Raw genomic sequence first — 17201 nt, 5'->3', positions numbered from 1 at the left:
ACCAAAGCTTACGGATTTTCCATATCTCACCCCTACTCCGGCTCTTGATGGGGTTCAATTTGAAATTAAACCTCAATTTATAACGATGATAGAGAGGAAGCAATTCAGTGGAGCCAAGGGTGAAGACCCGAATCTTCACATTGCCGACTATTGTCAATATTGTAACACCATAAGGCAAGCCAGGGTCACTCAAGACCAAATCAGGGAGATTCTCTTTCCCTTCTCTTTAACTGGAAAAGCTAAATTGTGGTTTAATGGCTTAAATAGAACTACACTTGGTATAACTGACTGGGAAACTCTTGTTCTGAATTTCTATAACAAGTATTATCCTGTAGAGAGAACAGCCGTACTACGGAGTGCGATCCAGAATTTTGCCCAAGAAGCTGATGAATCTTTATATGAGGCTTGGGAGAGGTTCAAAGATTTACAAAGAGATTGCCCTCACCATAATTTAGCGCAATGGCAGTTAATCCAAGCCTTTTATAATGGCCTTGGAAATTCTTCTCGAATAATTTTAGACTCTGCAGCTAGTGGGAGGTTTATGAATCTTGATGTTGAAGATGCAGGTCAGGTCATTGAAGGCATAGCAATACACAATTCCCAATATGGGAACCCTAGAGGATTTGCTAACAAGGGGAAGCATAGTGTCGACTCTGTATCCTTGTTTTTGCAAGCTCAACTAACCTCTATTTGCCAAAAATTAGATAATCTGAGCACTGATAATGTAGCCAATGTTTCTGCGATTAATAATAATTCTAATGAGGTTTTCTGTGAAAATTGCGGCATTGTAGGTCATTGGGAGCAAGATTGCAGGAGTTCCGTGGAGCAAGTTAATGCCTTCCAAGCTTATAGGCAGAATAACCCATACTCCAACACTTACAATCCTGGGTACCGGAATCATCCGTACCTTTCCTACCGGAGCACTAATGTTCAAAATCCACCACCAAAAGAACCACAGGAGCCACAACAACAACATCAGAAATATTATCATCCCAATGCTAGCCAGAAGAACCAACCACAACAACCCTCCTCATCTTCTGACCCTTCCCTGGCGGAAATTAGAGCAATGTTGGTTAATATGCAAAAGCACATGGAGAGTAGAGATGCGACAATTGATCAAATTCTAGCGCATAATAAAATTGTAGATAATCAAATTGCGCAACTCTCCGCTACCCTGCAAGCCCGCCAACAGGGAGCTCTGCTGGCACAGCCGACTAGGCCTACGGATCAAGCATTTGCAATTACTCTAAGGAGTGGTTCAAACTATGAAGGGCCCTCTATGCCCAGAGTTGATGAACTTGTTTTATTAAATAATGCTAATCTTGATTCCGTTAAACCAAACAATGTAGTTGACAGCCCTGCAGGGCTAAAGGATAGTACTAACATATCTAATTCTACATTGCAGGGTACAACTCCAGAGAAGGTGGCTACTCCAGACAAGAGTAATAATTCTCCAAAGCCAATTATCAAACTTCCATTCCCCAATCGTCAATTGAAGACAAACTTGGATAAGCAGTTTGGTAAGTTCCTGGAGGTGGTAAAAGATTTGAAGGTAACAGTTCCCTTTACTGAATTAATCACACAAATCCCCTCGTATGCAAAATTTATGAAGAAAATATTGACGAGGAAAAGGTCTATTAGTGAGGTAGAGACAGTAGCTTTCACTGCAGAGTGTAGTGTCGTACTTCAAAATAAGTCTCCACCTAAATTAAAAGATTCGGGTAGTTTTTCTATCCCTTGTCATATTGGCAATCTCTTGATTGATAATGCATTATGTGATTTGGGTGCTAGTGTTAGCGTCATGCCATTATCTGTGTGTTCTAAGTTAAATATGGGTAAATTAAAAGCTACCAATATAACTCTACAAATGGCCGACCGTTCTTTCAAATATCCCTTAGGTGTTTTAGAGGATGTCCCCGTTAGAGTAGGTAAATTTTATATACCTGTAGATTTTGTCGTTCTTGATATGGCTAAGGATATGCAAACCCCAATTATTTTGGGTAGACCATTCCTTAACACTGCAGGAGCAGTCATAGATGTAAGAAGTAGTAAGTTAACATTATCAGTAGGGGATGATAAAATTGTTTTTAATCTGAATAATGCCCCTAAAAGCTCCATGACTGAGGAGAAATGTTTCAGTGTTAATGTGGTTGAAGATTATTCTAACATGCCCCAAGCTCTTGAAAAAGATCCCTTGGAGGCGGTATCTTGTGTTGCATCCTTTTCAGATGAGATAGACAAATGGCAGAAGGAAGTCGATGCAATAGAAAGAGCACTCTACAATGTTGGTCTTGGTTTCGAGAATGAAAAGGTGGAACCGATCGAGCAAGTTGTGCGAATCGAGCCTACGGTAAGTGTTCTGCCAGATAGAGTTGCAAGTGTTGAACGCAATGACAATTTGAATCAACCTTCGATCGAAGAAGGATTTTTAGTGTGTAGCATTGAAGATCCCCCAGTCCAAGTCAAGGAGGATCCACCGGATAAGGTGATTTGGCGTCCTACAGGGTATGTCAGGAAGCCACATCGCAACCTGAACACCGCTAGACCGGGTGAGAAACCACCCGATCAAGCGTTAGGCCGAGGGTCCTACGCATTTTACTTGGAAAGAGGGTCGTGCGGGACCTAGATAAACCAGCGCTTTGCGGGAGGCAACCCGTATTTCTTGCTTTCTAGACTAGTTTTCCTTTTTATTTATCTTTAATTTTTTTTTTTGAGAGGCGAGGAGAGTGAAATTTTACCGTTTATAAGTGTTTTTGTACAGGTATAGGTTTAAGAGGTCGAAAGACTTAGATGAAATTTGAAGACGAAGAAAAAGCTGAGGAATGCTGACCGGGCACGGGCCCGATCGGGCGGAGCTCGCCCGATCGGGCGCGCAAGCATGGTAAATTCCTGTCTTAAATTCGCCCGATCGGGCGTGGCTGCCCGAACGGGCGCGCAAGGAGGGCTGGAAAGTCGAGCAAATTTTGCCCGATCGGGCGAGGTTGCCCGATCGGGCGCGCAAAGAGAGTCAGAAACTCGAGTGAAATTCGCCCGATCGGGCGCAAATCGAGTGAAGGAAAAGATATGTCGGGCGAGTAAGAGGGCGAAAATTTCGTTCGTGTTCGCGCCCGACCGGGCGGAGCTCGCCCGATCGGGCGCGCAACTGAGATTCTGGAAATCAAGTTTATCCGCCCGATCGGGCGAGGCTCACCCGATCGGGCGCGCCTATTTTGGCCGTCCCTTTAAACTTTTCCTCCTCTTTCTTTCCTCACTTTCTTCTTATTTCATCTTCTTCTTCATTACTTTCTCTCTCTAAAACCTCCATTTTTACACCTTTAAACTCACTTCTTTTTCAAGATCTCCTCAAATTCATCCATCAAAACCTCAAAATTCTTACATAATATTAATCCTCACATCTTCCTCTACATTTCCCACCTATTTTCTCCCACTTTCTCTCATACTTCCTTCAAACCCCTAGAGAGAGGAAGCTCCAAGCATTAAATTTTTCCACATATAATGGCCTCAAAACGTTCAAGGACACAAAGGGGTGAGAGTTCGAGGGCACCACAACCAACGGTCAACCCGGATCTTCAAATTCCTATCCTATTTAGGGAGTTTGAACTGGGTGCAACCCGTGGGGAGTGAAACTTGGTGGATAGTCCACCAAAAATCGGGTTGGAGGGATCAAGCCTTTACCTTACCCAACCCCGCCTTGACCAAATTTGAGAAGGGGAAGCCTTCTTATACTTTCGAGATTAATGGTCAAGGTGAGGTTCAACCACCTCACCCTTCACCACAACCCCACCAATCCCCCCTAGACCATTCCCCCACTCACCATTCACCACACTACCCAACACCTCCACCCTTCACCTATGGCATACCCACTTCCTCGGTCGACTATAACGTCGACCCCAATGCCCCTTATGACTTTTCGGCTTTTAGGAGCCTATTAGACCGTATCGAGACGGGGCAAGGGAGAGTTGAGGGTATGATGCAAACCCTAGATTCTAGGTTAAGCACCTTAGATGGGCGGGTTGGTTACATAGAGAGGAACCTCGGGAGGGGTCTATACCCCATGTATGACGATTATGCCCGTCGGGGGGCTATTCCTCCCAATTCACTTACTCCCGATTGGTTCCAATACCCCCAAGGAGGGTATTCTCACCCCGGTGCATATGGTACTTATGTGGACTACTCTTCAGTCCACGGATATGGGGGTGATGCTCCTTTTGGGGGTATGGGGGGGAATGTGGACCCTAACTACTTTGAAGGTGGTTCGGGTTACGGTGGTGCTGGACCGAGCCAGGGTGGTGCCGGCTCGAGTCATGGAGGAGGATATGAGAGGATGGATGACGATGAGGAGTAACTCTCCCTAGCTACCCTCCCAAGTCAATGAGGGCATTGCTTGATTTGGCTTGGGGGGAGATTTCTTGTATATATGGTAATCCTCTTTCTCTTTTCTCTATTTATTGCTTTCCTAGTGTAGTTTTTATTGCTTTCTTATTTATAAAAATACAAAAAAATTGAAAAAATTATGCTTCCCTGTGCCCCTTACTTGAGAAAATTGTTTTGATTCTTGGTATTTGACGATAGGCATTGTGGATTAGTTGATCATGATTTGATGTTTGATTGCCTTGAAACCTTTTAAATGCGTCAATTTTGTCCAACTACTTGTGAATATAGTGCTTGACTAGTTGATTTGGTAAGGAATGTGTGATAGTTCCATAGTTCCTGGTATGTCAATGAATTTGAGTATTGGTTTGCAACTATTAGTAATATTTATATGATTCATTATTATGCACATTGTGGAGGACGAAGGCATTTGTTCTTTTAGGTAGCCTCCAGATATTGTAGATACACTTGTTCCCTTCTTGCTACCCATGTTGTTGCCTTTACTTTTTGTTGTTTTATTAGCCATATTGCAAGCCTATTTTGCCCCATTGGTTACTAGTCCCAAGCTTGGCTTGGGGGAGCTATTAGTGAGTGAGGTGAGGGAGTTTGTAGTGTGCTTATTATTTTCACAACTTGGGTGGGCTTTTGAGAAGTTGTTTTGTTGATATTCATGTTTATTTTTGATGAGTTTAAGAGTTATATTTTCTTGAAAAATTAAGCATGATATTATGAAAAAAAAAAAAAGAGAAGTTCAAGAAAAAAAATGTGAAAAAATAAGTGAACTTCAGAAGAAAAAATGTTCAAATGTTCTAGTTGGGGGGTGATCAAAAGAAAAATAATAGAGCTTCAATGAAAAGTATTCAACTTTGAAAATAAAGTTTGTTTATTCACTCTGCTTCTTCATTATTATATCTTATGAGTGAAATTGTAAGAGTTGGGTTTATTTATTATGATTGGAGTATATTTGGTTGATGTTAGAGTTGGTTATGTAGGAGATGTATGATCACTATTTATTTTGATCATGGGTTTTATTAGGATATTGCTCCTTTAAGCATAGCTTTTCTCTCACTTATTCCCAAATTTATCCTACCCTTTACCCTAGCCTTACATTACAATCTTTAAAGACCTTCCGACCTTTGTGCATAGAATTATATGAATGTGAAAGTGTTTTTTTATCAATGCAAGTTATGACTTGGCATATTTCGAGTCAATTAGTAGGATTGAGCGTTCATTGTTTTATACACACGAGAGTGTGAGTTGGGAGGGCATTGTTCACATAAAGGGGGTTGGATGGAGAGCGATCGAGTACATCTTTTACTCGCCACATAAATGAGAGTTGAGTGTGTGAGCACTAGTCTTGAATTCTATATGCTCTTGTGGTTTGCTCTATTTGACAATTGTTAGAGAGATTGGTAATTAGATGGATTTGATTGGTTGACTTTGAAGCATGTTTATTTGATTTACCCTGGATCGTTTGTGCTTGATTTTTACTTTTTGGGGTGAAGAATATTTATTGATTCATTGATGAGATCTTTGCTTAGGGACAAGCAAAGGTTTGGCTTGGGGGAGTTTGATATGTCCATTTTATATAGTGTTTTACCCCCGTCCCTTGGTCGTTATTAGTAGTGTTTTTGTCTCTTTCGGGCTACTTTTATTACTAATTTGTGTTTTCTATTGTTTTCGTAAGTTTAGTTGTATTTTACAGGAAATTGCACTCTTGGAGCATTTTCCCGGGCTTTATGGATCAACTACGGAAGCTAGAAAGACACGACCACTTTTGGAGCCCAGGATCGGTGAGAGCCGGTGGTTAAGGGCTCGGTAATTGGGATCCCGAGGTATTCGGACCAAGTATTCAAGACCCGAGGAGGAAATCCGGATTGGGCCGAGAAATCAAGCACAATCGAAGTTCGAGCCTCAAAGTGGAGCAAGGGCCCGATCGGGCGCGGCAAGGCCAGGTGCTGTGCGTGCATAAGCACGCCTGATTGTGCGAGCATCTAGCATGATCGGGCGATGCTGCTGGCAAGGAACGCGAAGAAAAAGGCGCGCCCGACGGGCGGCTCTTCGCCCGATCGGGCGCGTGTTTTTATAGGACCTGATTAATTAGTTTTAATTTTTGTTTTTAGGAAACGTTTATATACGATTTTGTACGGATTGTTGGAGATCTTCTTTCTTAGACTTTCTCTCTCTACTTAGGACGTTTCTCTCTCTTAACTCTTCTCTAAACTCTTGTTCTTGATTATTTCCATGAATACAGATTAGTTTGGTAACGATTTCTCTTCCCTTAATCTTAGTTGTTTATTTTATTCCTTTCATCATGATTTATTTTATTGCTTTGATTAGTTTAGTTTTTAATATGTGTGAGTAGTTTTATTTCTAGGGTTTATGGGGATCCATAAATAATATGAAGGGGTAATTTATTGTTGTTGATTATCAATGCTAGATTAATTTCCTATTGATTGATTTAATGCTCTGTGACTAGATTAGGCCTGATCTTTTATGCATGAGTTTGACAATATTGATTCGAGATTCGACAGATGAGAATTGATGTTTAGGTCTTGTTTCAATAGGCAGATTAATTTATAAATGGTTAAGTCGAGATTCGAGAAATGAGATTTAATACCGGTAGATTAATTGTGTGATTGTAATACGTAGCGAAAGCCCTTTACAATGTGGTTAATTGATGCATTGATGATTGATTATTATTGATTATTGGTATTGCATGATAATTTCTTATTGAATTGTTTTAACGTTTTACAATTGCGACTTGTAATAGTATGGCAATATTAAATTGATGAATCGAGCAGATGTTGGTTTGATATTAAAGGCTATTTTCAATAAGAACTTAGATCTAGTAAATTGCGAAAGCCTGTTAGATCTATGTTGATTAATAAATTGCGAGAGCCTGTTAATCATGTTATTTATGCAATGTCAATGATTGATTACTATGTTTTACCCCGGAGTATTATTTATTGGTGAACCTATGCCCTAGATCCTTTTATTCATTGTTTTCTCCCTACTCTTAATCTTCGTAGTTTAGTTTCCTTTGATTACAATATATTGGTTACTTTATAATCTTGATTATATTAATTAATTAGGAATAGAAAGATTCGTTTCTCTGTGGATTCGACCCTACTTCCCTATCTACGTTAGTTAGAGGATTTAGGAATTACTTTTGATTAGGGGATACGACTTTACCCTGTCAGTTGCCATATCCATTTGAGCCGCAGTTATGGAGATAAGATTTTTCCGCGTTTGGCCCTACCGCCTCTCTTGCCAGAGCCGATAGAGGTACCATTTGTATTTTACATTTGTTTATTCTATAGCCCTCGAGCCAATCCTAATTATTCAGGTTTAACATGACAGGCTTCGACTAGAGAGTTCGTGCCTCCGCTAGTATCCATCGTTTACCAGGGCACTTTTGATCCTGTTGAGGAGATGATTCCTCTGGCTCCTGAGCCATGTCGTTTTATAAAGGAGTTGATACCTCGGCACCAGAATTCAATAAGTCACTTTATTTGTCATCTCATTTGTGTATATGCCTTGATTATTTCTGACTTTGTGACCGTGACAATTTTCTCGTGAGATGCTGACGAGGAGGGTTAGAGACATGGACGCCTTCCGTTACAAGCTCGTGAGGTGCTGACGAGGATGGCTAGAGGCATGGACGCCTTCCGTTACCAGCTCGTGAGGTTGAGCCACTAAGCTATGAGTCGTCGCGGTGATGATGGCATGGAGGTATTTCTCTTGACACCTCTTATGTTTATATTTGTCTTTCTGTACTTGACTTAGTTTGCTTTTATTTGTTTCAGCCTATTCCTCCGACGCGTACTCGTACTAGACCCGAGGCTAGGAGGGAGAGATCGGGGTCTGACTCGAGGCGTCATCGGACCTCAGCTAGGAGTCAGGGCGGTCGAGCAGAGTCGGACCGTACTGCCAGAATATAAGATTCTAGCTCTTCGTTTGAGGGTTCATCAGGGGGGGCAGACCAGCTTAGGAGGCATGACGTCAGCTCCTTTAGTGGGTGATGGGACGTACGTGGTTGGCTCGTCGTCGCAGCAGCCACATCAGTCTCAGCATTTGGGAGTGCAGCAGCAGGGTGAGCCTAGATGGGCTGGCCCTACTCTCTCGATTCAGGCTCCTTCAAATGAGGCAGGGGGCGAGGAGCATACTCCACGGATTGTACAGTTCTTTGATACTTTTGGAGTTCCTCTTCATTTGCGTCCTCCACCGTCATAGATGTACATGTATTTGTATTTATTTTGTTTTTGTAGGACTTTGCTTATTTGACTCGGACACTTTGTATATATAGCTATGATTACTATGTTTATTTTTAGCTTTGCATTTTTAATTTTCATTTTATTGTGTATGCGAGTGTGAAAATTATGACTAACTTTCAATGGAGGGTATCCGACTTTCTCCCAAAAAAAAATGAAAAATAAAAGTCGTGCTTAAACTTAATTAAACTCAATATAATTAAAATATCACAAAAGTGTTTGCCATTAGGTTGGATTGGAGTGGATAATGATTTGAAAATGGTGAAAACCGTAAAATTGCAGTACAAAATTGAGTCAACGTTAAGAAAAACTTGGTTAGCGTAGTGCGCAAGGCTACCGTGACATTCACCTGGCCATCGCGATGCGACAAGGATCACGCGACGTGTGATTCCTGTCGCATGGCGCTGGATTTATTTCTCTGAATCCCAACAAGGGTAATTAGCGACGACCAATGTAGTTGCAAATCCGTCGCAAAAATGGATTTGCAACGGATCTGCAACTACTTGGGTTAGTCGCTAAAGACCTCGTCGCAAATCCATTATTGTGACTAATTTTTGTATAGTCGCAAATTTAGTGACAGATTTGCAACGACTTTGCAACTGCCATTTAGTGACTAACTTAAAAATTTTAGCAACTAAATCATTGTCCGTTGTAAAATATTTGTGACGGATTAGCGACTAAAGAGAGCAATGTCTTAAGACTACAGAGACCAATATTTTGTGATGGATTAGCGACTACGAGACTAAATTTTTGCGACTACGAGACTAAACTTTTGCAACTACAAAGACTAAATTTTTTTTGCAACGGATTAGCGACTTACCACTGAGACCAATTATTTTGCAACCAACCAATTAGTCGCTAAATTTTTGCGTCTGACTATCAATATTTGGAGACCATAATTTACTAATAACCAATATCAATAAAAAAAAAAGGTGCCCACGAATAAATTCAAATAACCAAAATGCTAATTTTTTTCAAATATCCAAAATATCATCAATATTGTATCAATGTAGTAAAAAATAATATCATAATTCATATGACTAATCCATAACCATTATAAAAATGCAAAACTAAATACTGTAGCTTATGAATAGTAACTTCTGGTGCTATTACATAGATTCCCTTACAATTAATGAATTGCCCAAATTGCCCTTGCTTAATCAATTGCCTTCTGTGATAGCTGTAATTGAGAGTGGGCCCCTTGCTTCTACACCGACTTCCCTCTCTCTGTTTTCATCTCAGAAGGAAAGGGTTAGAGGCTCGGAGCATTTGATTAAGCAAGGAGAGAGAAACCTAGAGAGAGAAAAATTCAGCAACTCAAGACCATCGATCATCGCTTTCGACGATGGGGCTTCGATTCTTCTCAGCCTCCGAAGTTGTGGAAGATGACTTTCCGATCGTCACATTTATCAGGTTCGATCTTGTTCTTGTTGTTTTCGATATGTTCAATGTGTATTCGATTTTTTTGGTTGAATCTTTGTGGGTGTATTTGAGCAAAATCGCTTCGTTTTTATTGGGGTTTATTTGATCGATTTGTTTTCGATTTTTTAGCTTTATTTGGTCGATTGGTTTTCGATTATTTTGGGGTTTATTTGATCGATTTGTTTTCGATTTTTTGACTTTATTTGGTCGATTGGTTTTCGATTATTTTGGGGTTTATTTGATCGATTTGTTTTCGATTTTTTTGTCTTTATTTGTTCAATTGGTTTTCGATTATTTTAGGGTTTATTTGATCGATTTGTTTCTGGTTTTTGGTTTTCGTTTTTTGGGTTAAAATTGTGTGACTTATCGTTCTTTTTGGTTGAATTGTGTGATTCGTAGTTGAATTGTTGATCTCTAGGTACAATTCTCTCTCTCCTTTCTCTTCTGAGGTTTCTCCAACCCTCCACTGAAGCTACTCCTGGAATTTCCTCTCCATTGAAGAAGCTTGAGAGGTTATTTGATGATTCTCTAATCTCCAGGTTTGATTCTCTCTTCTTTCACTCTCGTGTTCTAATTGTTTGAATGTTCAGCTCTTTGATTAAATTTTTCCTTTTATTTGAATGTTGACTGATTTAGCTCCCTTTCCTGCGAAATATTTGGAGTACGTTGTGTGTTTTTCTAATAAAATGTGGGAAAGTTTTGAATTTTATTTGTTTTTAGTATAAATATGTCAAGTAATCGCGGAAATTAAATAGATGTTTCTGGCTAATATTCAAATTGTGGTGATAAATTTGTGTTATGTGTAACAAATTGTTTGGATTATGGCTTACACATGTAATTTTAATGATGCATTGGTTTGGGATTTGTAATCTGCAATTGATATGAAATTGAGGAGATGATTTGGTTTTAGTGTTTTCGGATGCTTAATTATAGGCTATATGATCTGAGTAATTTGTTTTTGCTTTAATGGTTGATTTATTGGTACTTTTGTTAAGCAGAAATGGGTGAGGAGGCTACTAAAGTTGTTGTACCGGAGTTGGTTTTGAAAAAGCAGAAGAGGAAGGAAGAATGGGCTTTGTCCAAGAAAGAGGATCAGGATGTTCAGAAGAAGAAGAATAATATTTTGTCTTAAAAAATTACTGCATTAATAACCTTGATAAAAGTCAGCTCTCTGATTTGATTCTTCTTTTCCCCTAATACAATCATAATTAATTATGCTATGTCAATTGGTCTAGAAATTACATGTCTTTTAAATGTTTAACAATACTTATCTTTCTAATAAATTAATCATATACTACCTCCGTTAACTATTAATCATATACTACCTTCGTTAATCATATGGTGATTTCTTGTATTGATTGTATGTTCTGTCTACACTTCTTAGTTCTTATAGAAGCAGGAAACTGATAATTTATTAATCATGTCATCATGATTACTAAATTATAGGGATATTAGATGGTCATACAATTAAATAAGTTATAAGCAATACTTTTACTGCATCTGATCAAGCTTTAATTTTCTCGATCCCTCTTCCTCCAAGTAAGCAGAAAGATGTTATGCACTAGTGGCCTAATAAGAGTGGTGTCTAAAGCGTCAAGTCAAGCTATTGGTTAGGTAAAAATAGCCCTCTGCCTCTGCTTTCCCAGGGTGATTTAGAGGTTTGGAAGAAGATTTGGAAGCTGTTGGGACCTCCCAAACTCAGGCACTTTATTTGGCGTGCGTGTAAGAATTTCCTTGCTGTTAAAGAAAGGCTTATGTTCCGTCATATCCTCCCTAATAGCTCCTGCTCAATTTGTAATCAGGGGTGTGAAACTACCATTCATGCCATTTTTGAATGTAGTATTGCTAAGGAGATTTGGGCAGCTAGCAATATTGTGAGTTTGTTATCTAAAGCCCCTGCCACTTCTTTTGCTAATAGATGGATGTGGGTAGCATCACAGGTTTCTAAGACTGAACTAATGGAGTTCTGTACTCTAAACTAATGGAGTTCTCTTTTCTGGGATGGGCTGCGTGGCGTGGGAGAAATTTGAAAATCTTTGAAAATTCAGATGTGAGCTCGGTTTTCCTTGCCTCTGGGTTTATGAAGATGGTGCATGATTATGAGGAGTATGCTGTGAGGATCTCAAAACCAGTCCCACGTCAGTCTTTTGCTTCAACAAAATCTTGGAGTTGCCCGCAAGAAGGTGTGATTAAAATTAATTGCGATGCCCACATTGGTAATGTAACGAGACTTGGTGTGGTTGCCAGGGACCATTTGGGTAATAGTTTGGTGGCAGTGGTACGTGCTGAAGCTGCGGGGTGGACTGCTATTGTGGCGAAAGCGGCTGCTTTCTGGTTTGGTGTACAATAGCACTGAGGATGGGCTACTCAAAGGTTCATATGGAATGTGATGCTACTAGTGTGGTTCAAGGTGTGAAGACAAATGTCGTGGGACTATCCCCTTTTCACCAGTTTATTGATGCAATTAGCATAGCCACAAAATCTTTCACTCATTTTAATATTAGTCATGTAAGTCGGGCGGGAAACACTCTAGCTTATTTAGTGGCTAGGTTGGATAGTTGTAATTATAAGGAGTTTGTTTGTTTTGGACCTTTCCCTCAAAGTCTCACGACTTTGGCGGGACTTGATTTAATCTAATATTATACTGTCCGGTGTTTTCAAAAGATGCAATTAAATAAGTTGGGTTAATAGTAATATCTTGAGGGAGGAGTAGTTTCTAGAAATGGCAATGGTGAAGAGGGGGGAGAGAGAGAGAGAGAGAGAGAGGTTGTGTATGTCTTTTCTAGGAATACTACCTTAGTATCCCAAACTGATATTATTAGACTTTAGTTTTTTGTTCAGCAACATGATCCATAGCTGAGGTGTGAGGTAAGTACTAATTTAAATCTTAAATAAAATATATTTGATTTTGAAGGCTTTGCTCGTATTGTGTTACTATTCTAATTTTTTCGTATCATGGTGCAATTTTTTTATTTCTTTATATTTATTGGCAGTTTGTTGGGAGCCATTAGGCAAAGAAGAGTGCAAGAGGCAATGGCACAGCGCGACGGAGATAGTTCGACATAAATACTTGATTGTGTCGGGTTTTTTTAATCAGATCTTTAAATCCTTAAATGTAATATTGGTTTTATTAATGTAGTATATAGTCTTATATTAGAGAAATGAGACATTGTTGTAAAACTTTGTTCACCTAGATTTTTCAATTTTGACTCAAATATTAGAAATAGTGACATTCGTTTATTCACCATTGTAGACACCTAAAAATGCGACTCCACTGGGGAGGATTCTTAATTATTTATCGATTTGAGTGATCGGTATTTAATTAAGATGAGTGGATGAGACTTGAAAGATTCTTGAAAAAATATTCCTGTGATTAATTTGGCATTTTTGCATCTGCATAGACGTTTTAACGTCGCATTCAGGTCTGTCCCGTAGGAAAAATTGGATAACTTGGTTGCGCGCGAAGGGAAACAGGGCACCAGTCAGATCTTCTGACTGCCGTGCCACGGCAGAATCTGCCGTGTCACGGTACAGTGCACCGTCTGACGGTGCACAGTACCGTGACACGGGAAATTTTGCCATGTCACGGCAGTCCTAAAATCAGTTCGGTGGCTTATTTTCTTTCCTCACAGTCGACTTCCTTCGATTTTTCTGAAAAAACGTATGTGTTCTACATGCGTCTTAGCCCCGGGGGATTTAAGCTCTATCGACCCAAAAACGCTCATGGCAATAAGGGTTCATCCGAGTTATTAAATCCACCCAAACCATGGAGTCGAGTTCGATTTCATCACGAACTCGCGGAGCCGCCCGTTGGCATACACCCTCCCTTGGCATACACCCTCAAGGGAGGCTGCCTTGCTAACGCGTCCAAACTCTTAACCATGGTACCCTTTTGACACCCAAAGCTTCACCAATAGTTGAACATAGATCTTGACTCTAGGTTGCGAACTTCATTGCATCATGCGTGACGATATGCTTATATGTGCATTTTTTTATTGAATTTTTTTAATTATTTTTTTTCTCTTATCAAACCCTTTTTTTTATTATTATTATTAGAGTCGAGCCATAGAATTCTTTTTATTTTTTTTTATTTTTGAGTCACCCGGATTTTTATTCCCGTATACTGCACAAGAGTCAACTTGTTTTGGTCATAGCCGGAGTTCTAGAAAGAGTTACGTGTCGTAACACCTATGGATCTGTAGCCCCGAGTTTTATCTTTCATTTGGAATTGGTTTCGTCCCATTCAAAATCACAGATAAAAAGTTATAACTGATTTACTACAACCTGTCTAGTTTAGGTTTTTTTTTTTAGCGTCAACCTTTTTTTTAATTTTTTTTTTATTGTGTCAAGTTAGTCTTAGCCAAGTCCTTTAATCCGTGTCAACTCGTATAACATAGGATTGTAGATTTTTTTTTATTTTTTTTTTACCCATGAGTCTTAACTTTTCTAGAATTCTAGTCCTCTTCCTAGTTTCTTGTGATCGATTTTTGTGTTAACCTTAACATGTATTCTTTGTCTTTGATTGTGGTTGATCTTATTTATGAATAATGATTGCCAATGGACCGTTTTCACTTAGTAAATAGCATAAAAATTAAAAATGGACAAAATTAATCAAGTTAGTTTGTCTTTTAGTCTTCCGTGCTATTTGGTCATTAGGTCCTTTGTTTTTCACAACGTCCTCATGTCTAGCCATGCGATCATACCACGAGTCTTAATAAACTCACCTAATCACACATGTTGAGTCTTTTTGCACACACTTTGTCTTCGAGTAATGCACTTTATTGATTATGATCGTATACTAGGGCCATGCATGTATCGTTTTCCATCGTAATAGGAATGAGTGGAGTATTTCCCATCAGATTTCAAAATTGTTTCTTACGCTCTTCCTTTCCAATCTGAGTATTGAGTGAATGCATTAAGTGAGTTCATCCTTACAAAGTACTTGAGTCTAAAATCACTAGGCAATAGTTGGAAGAATAAGGGGAACGTCACTCCTTCCTTCTCTCCTTCCAATCAAAGCATCAACAACAAGAAACTTTTTTTTTTTCACCAGGCGGTAAGAAGTTACTCATAAACAGCCATGAATACAATGCACGATGCATGCTTCTGACCAAGATTTCATGTTTTCTTCTTCTTTTGTTTCAAACCCTTCCCCCTAAAAAGTCTAGCATAGGTTCTCCTTACCCATGTGTCTATATGTCACATTTCTTACCTTCTTCATAAATGAGCATCTCTTTCTTACATTCGATCATGTGATAAAAATAAAAAAAATAAAAAAAAATCATCAATTGGCGAACTAAACACAAGGTACACCAATGACTTGAGGCACCTTTGCAACCCTGTCATTCCCTATTAACCATTTAATCACATATCCATTTCTTCGTCAACCAATTTGAGCCTCGTCTAACGTTTGGCCTTCATTTTTTCAACCCACATTCACTCAACCCTGGAATTGGAAGATGTGCAATTTGTGTAACATTCGAAAAGCAAGTAAAAAAAAAGCAGCAAAATAACAATAAAACAATGTCTAAAGGCAAATGTTCCAATGTCTTTGATATGAACATGTCTCAAATTGCGTCTCTCATCGAGTGCTTGGTACCGTGCCTGAGAAACATGAATGCTAAGTGAGTGATGGACCGCATGATATGAGATTGCCTACATTGATTCAAAAGAATAAAAAAAAAAAAGAAAGAAAAAAATTCAAAACAAAAAAATGTTGAAAATAAAACTTGCAAAGTCCAATTCACAATTGCATATCTTGGGGATTCTCTCGGGTATGGAGCCTTGTACCCTTTTCTTCTTTAAACCATCAACTTAACCATATTACAACCCTTGAAAGACCTCTTTGAGGTGTACATACACTTGTGCAAAGTTCGGTTAGAGCTACGTTGGCCTGATTCCTAACGGATACGTAGGCAACCTCACATTGAGGTGCGGCCACATTCAATATTCATATCTATGCATGATCGAGTTAAAGAATATCAATGCTTACCCCTACCCATTTAGAGCTAGACTTGGGGGCTTAAACCCACATCATTTAGCCTACCCAGCCTAAAGAGTCACCATTTTGACTCTTCTCACATAAATTTCCATCACCATAGCCTTTGCAGCTAGCCTTAGTATCACATTCACACACTTCACTCACACATCCATATCCATATCAATCATCCTCCCCTTTAAGAACCCTTTTTCATGAAATCTTGTTTTAACACTGTGCATGCTTCATCATCTTTCAAGACAACATTCATTAGAAGAAACATTGTATACTTGCTTAGCTTCCTGACCTGAGCAAAATTCATTGTTTCATGCATCGCATATCGTGCTTAGATCCTTGAACTAAGAAACATTCATTATGCAATACTCATCAACCACTTCATCTATATACGTGCTTAGCTTCCAGACCTAAGTGACGTTCAAGATCATTTCTTTACGCCATATATGATTCTTAGCTCCATGACCTAAGTTCATTCATCTATCGTGTCACATGATGTAATTATCCTTAGCCTCCTGGCCTAAGAACATGCATCATGCATACATTATTTCCAACACAATCAATTCAATCCATACGATTCATTTCGTCTTGCTCAAGGAGGAAGTTCAAAACTTCTTCCTTTTTTTCATTGTTTTCTTTTGGGGAAGTTTAAGAAAAATTTCAAAATTTTTATCGAGGGAAGTTTGAATGTAAAATTTCATTTTTCACGTCTTTCTTTTTCAGGAGAAAATCGGTACCCTCCACTCGTCTCATGACAAAAATTGACAGAAAATTTTTGCTTTTGCATCTTCGTTTAATTTGCTTGTGTTTGCACACACACATATACACACACACTCACAAGTCATACACATGTCATGTCACATCAAGTCAAACTTGGTCAAGTCAGTGGTCAAGTCAATCACAATATATACGAGTCCATTGGCAAATTTATTTTTACAGGTCTCATCTACAGCCCACGTTCGGGGACAAGCGAATTAACTACAACCCACGTCTGGGGACAAGCGGACCATGTGCAGCCCACGTCTGGGGATAAGCGGACCATCTACAACCCACGTCCGGGGACAAGCGGACCATCTACAATCCACGTCCGGGGACAAGCGGACCATCTACAGCCCACGTCCGGGGACAAGCGGACCATCTAT

The 17201-nt window shown here is 39.3% G+C and overlaps 2 long non-coding RNA genes and 1 other non-coding gene across 7 annotated transcripts; 2 read left to right on the top strand and 1 right to left on the bottom strand.

Moving 5' to 3' along the window:
- Positions 1-346: 346 nt before the first annotated feature.
- Positions 347-453, bottom strand: LOC145564455 (small nucleolar RNA R71). Its single transcript, XR_014094831.1, has one exon. It is a non-coding gene; the product is annotated as a small nucleolar RNA R71 (small nucleolar RNA).
- A 9425-nt stretch (positions 454-9878) lies between these two features.
- Positions 9879-13298, top strand: LOC145556892 (uncharacterized). Of its 5 annotated transcripts, none has more exons than XR_014091995.1 (3): positions 9879-10058; positions 10467-10606; positions 13061-13298. It is a non-coding gene; the product is annotated as an uncharacterized LOC145556892 (long non-coding RNA). The 5 variants fall into 5 exon arrangements; XR_014092007.1 differs by lacking the exon at positions 13061-13298 and adding an exon at positions 12008-12093; XR_014092001.1 differs by lacking the exon at positions 13061-13298 and adding an exon at positions 12000-12093.
- Positions 12114-12980, top strand: LOC145556924 (uncharacterized). Its single transcript, XR_014092022.1, has 2 exons — positions 12114-12250; positions 12315-12980. It is a non-coding gene; the product is annotated as an uncharacterized LOC145556924 (long non-coding RNA).
- Positions 13299-17201: the final 3903 nt, after the last annotated feature.

The sequence above is a fragment of the Chenopodium album genome, chromosome 1 (assembly GCF_948465745.1).
Source record: "Chenopodium album chromosome 1, dcCheAlbu1.1, whole genome shotgun sequence".
Taxonomy (NCBI): domain Eukaryota; kingdom Viridiplantae; phylum Streptophyta; class Magnoliopsida; order Caryophyllales; family Amaranthaceae; genus Chenopodium; species Chenopodium album.
This window is presented reverse-complemented; position numbering and strand designations above follow the sequence as displayed.